The sequence below is a fragment of the Hippocampus comes genome, unplaced genomic scaffold, assembly GCF_001891065.2.
Source record: "Hippocampus comes isolate QL1 unplaced genomic scaffold, H_comes_QL1_v1.1 scaffold234, whole genome shotgun sequence".
Taxonomy (NCBI): Eukaryota; Metazoa; Chordata; class Actinopteri; order Syngnathiformes; family Syngnathidae; genus Hippocampus; species Hippocampus comes.
In genome coordinates this window covers 246,604-250,005 of record NW_017805479.1, presented here as the reverse complement: position 1 = coordinate 250,005, position 3,402 = coordinate 246,604, and positions in this window count along the sequence as shown.

Below are 3,402 nucleotides of genomic sequence, written 5' to 3'. Positions count from 1 at the left end.
CCCTCTTTTTCAAGACTCAAGTTTGAAAAAAGACTTTTTGAACACCAAATTAATTTTTATTCAGAAAATAATTACAGTACATCTAAAAAAAATGATTATAACAATATATTTGAGAGCAAAAGCATGTTATTTTGCCTCATTCAAATCTTAATATCTGAACATTTAAATATGTAAACTAAGGTGCAATCACATTCGTAAATGAATGGCTTCTGGTTTTTGAAATGTAAATTACATCATAACTTCTCAGCTGCCGGTTAACCTGGCCGATCTTCGACCCACTTTTCTCCAGATTGTCGCTAGATTTCTCCATTTTCTGTTATCTCTTCTATTATTTTCTTGTCTTTTCTTTCTTACCGCTATTTCTTATTTTTTTTCTTCGTGCTACCGCTATTTTTATTTTTATTCTTCGTGACAGGGGTTCACTTTGGCCTGGAGAGTCAAGTTCAGCATTCGCTTCAATGATATCTGGCGGCATCTAGCGTCGTGAATGGGTATAATGTCTAGACCCCGAATATAAGATGACCCCCATTTCAATGTAAAAAACACCGTCTTATATTCGGGCCAATACGGAACAGTATATCGTGATGATTGGAACAAGAAACAGGTGCGTCGCTGCAGGGAACGCCCCCGCACTCCAGCTGGAGCTGAAACAAAAACAGAGCAAAACCATGACAGCGAACGACTCCAGTATAGTAGCTGCGTATCCGTTTTCAGAAGCTACCTGCGATCGCTGATCTGTGCGTCCAATAATACTCGGTGCAGCTCTGCTTATCTTTTGGCTTGGGCTTGTTGGTAGGTGCTTCTGCGTTCCTGTGTCTCTGTTGTGTTTCAGGCAGTGCAGTCCAGCGGCCGTTTCTTGAAAGTTGCTCTGGGTCTTTTCCCCCAGCACATCTGATGCAGCTCGGTAATGTTATGAAAGAAGAGTCTTCTTCACAGTTTCATTTTCTTAAATAGGCAGGTAAAATATTTATGGTTGTTAATTTCAGGAAGGTGAATCTCTTATCCAACTGTACAAGAACTTTCCTGCCTCCAGAACATAAAATCTATAAAACAAGTGAAAATTGCCGTGCTTGTAAAATCTATATTGGAAATGTTTTTTGTTTTTCTAAAGCAAACAGGTTTTGGCACAGGCCTCGATTTCCAACAAAGTCAGCTTTCCAGTTTCTTTTCAGAAAAGTGTGCATTTGGCTTTTGGAGAGACATGAAAGCGTAAGCCAGTATGACGAGGAGGAGGAGGAGGCGGTCCCCGCTTTGTGTCGCAAGGACAGGAAGTTGGAGCATTTTTTGGAAGGTCGGCGCTCCTGCCACTCATGCTTAGGGCAGCATTAGATGCCTTTTGCTGGCGTGAACACACCACTACAACGAACGTTTTGTCCCTTAGGCCCAGACCCCCTCCTTCGTAGCTCAACATGCCAATGAGTCGAAAATACCCCCTGCAGAAGAACGTTAAAGAGGCACGCAAATTCAAGTCTTTCTTCAACCTTTTTTTTTAATTCCACTTTTTTGTTATTCTCTTTCCTCTTCCTCCTCCACCCCTCTCCCTTTATCTATTTATTCATTTCATTCCAGTTGCACCTCTTTGACAGTAATGAATTAGAATGTGCGTACAACTGTGCGTCATTGCCTTCTGATGCCGATTCATAGGTCTCAGTTTCAAGAACACTTAAAATGTTCCACCAGGATGTCCATTTTGTTTCATCTCCATCACAGTGACCCTAAATTACTTTACTACCTCAATCATCATCATTCGACATTATTTGTAAGTGATTCATTATTGATAGAAAATATATTTTCCGTCAGCCCTGAAATCTTGCGAGCTCACCAGGTGACCCTGAGTAATCAGATAACGCCAGCTGCAGTCTTGAAAACCAGGAATCAAACGTTGCCATTCATTGTAAATTATGACGATATTGATGTTTCAAAAGCTTTTTTTTTTTTTTTTACTTTTGGCTTAGTCCCTTCAAATCAAGGGTTGCCACAGCAAGTTACTCGCATGAAATGTTTGGCATAGTTCAGCCGGATGCCCTTCCTGACACAACCAATCAAATTAAAATGAAACTAAGTTTTTTATTGTGGTTTTTTTTTCAGGATCACGAATTATTTTTTATACCTTCAGAAACCCTCAAATGTGAGTTAATTGTAGGTCTTTACCCCAACCCGAACATTCTTGTCAATATAACATGCCAAAAATACATTAAAGCTTGCCAAAACGGAAGTAATGTTTCCATTCAGATCTCATGCCTTCTCAATAAATGTATTATTTTCGATGAATTCACAAGATACACATTTTTCACGTGTGATTTTTTTTTTTTTTTTTGGTTTTGTTTTGTTTTTTACACTAAGGCGTAGTCTCTCCAAAAGTAGCTAGCCAGTCGACATTGGCTAAACAGCTAATGCTAGCCACTTTTTAAATGAACAGAACTCATTATCCGACAAACCACACGTCACGCTTAAATTTACATCATAACAAATGTGTGTGTGCGTGCGCGTGTGTGTGTGTCCAGGTATATAGCAGCACCACAACAAGTTGAATTCAAACTCAGTCAAAGAGTGCAATGTTAGTAAGAAGTGTGCTAAAGGTTTGGCACAGGTGTGCTCTTATTGTTCTCAACCCCAAAATATGAAACATGAAACAGATTGTTCCCCTGCATACCTGCCATTAACTATTTGTGAATTTGTCTATCCACCGACAATTTTTGGAGGGGCTGGGGGGACTCATTCGCCATTGTTTACCCCAAAAAAACAAAAAAACTCACATATGTGCTGTTATTATGCAATGTCCAATGTCCTGTATAAAAGTATTGCTTTGGCACCGTCTTGAAGCATCTTCATAACTAGTGTTGGAGTGTGGTGAGGAGCTTCATTTCATCAGACAATAGCCACCTTTGCCACCATCTTCTGACATCTTAAGACAATATTTAAACTTTTTTTTTTGGTGGGGTCATGTCATAATTTCTCAGATTTTCACTATTAGCATGAGGGCTTGCTTCCTGTGACCCTTTAACAGCAGGAGAACACTCCATTGAACTTTTTTGTCAGTTCGATCCCAGATGAAATAATGCACAAAAGAGGAAAGATTGCCTACGTCTTATCGGCCAGTCAGTGACTATGATATTATCACCTATACTTCTCAGAGCCACTAGGGGGATAGATGAGCATGGTATTGCTAAAATATGCTGTAATGCGGAAAAAGCCTCAGTTCATGTTGACCGCCTCTTCACCCACAATTTTATGTTTTTGGATTTCTAACCCCAAAAGCATGCACAATGGGCTTGTATAATATGTCAGAAATTAAAACAGCACAGAGGAAACAAACTTTTAGCACCTGTTTCTTGACTTGAAGGAATAATGGGTGGAATATTCCTTGAAACGTTCCTAGACGTTCCGTCTTGTTTGTCATCC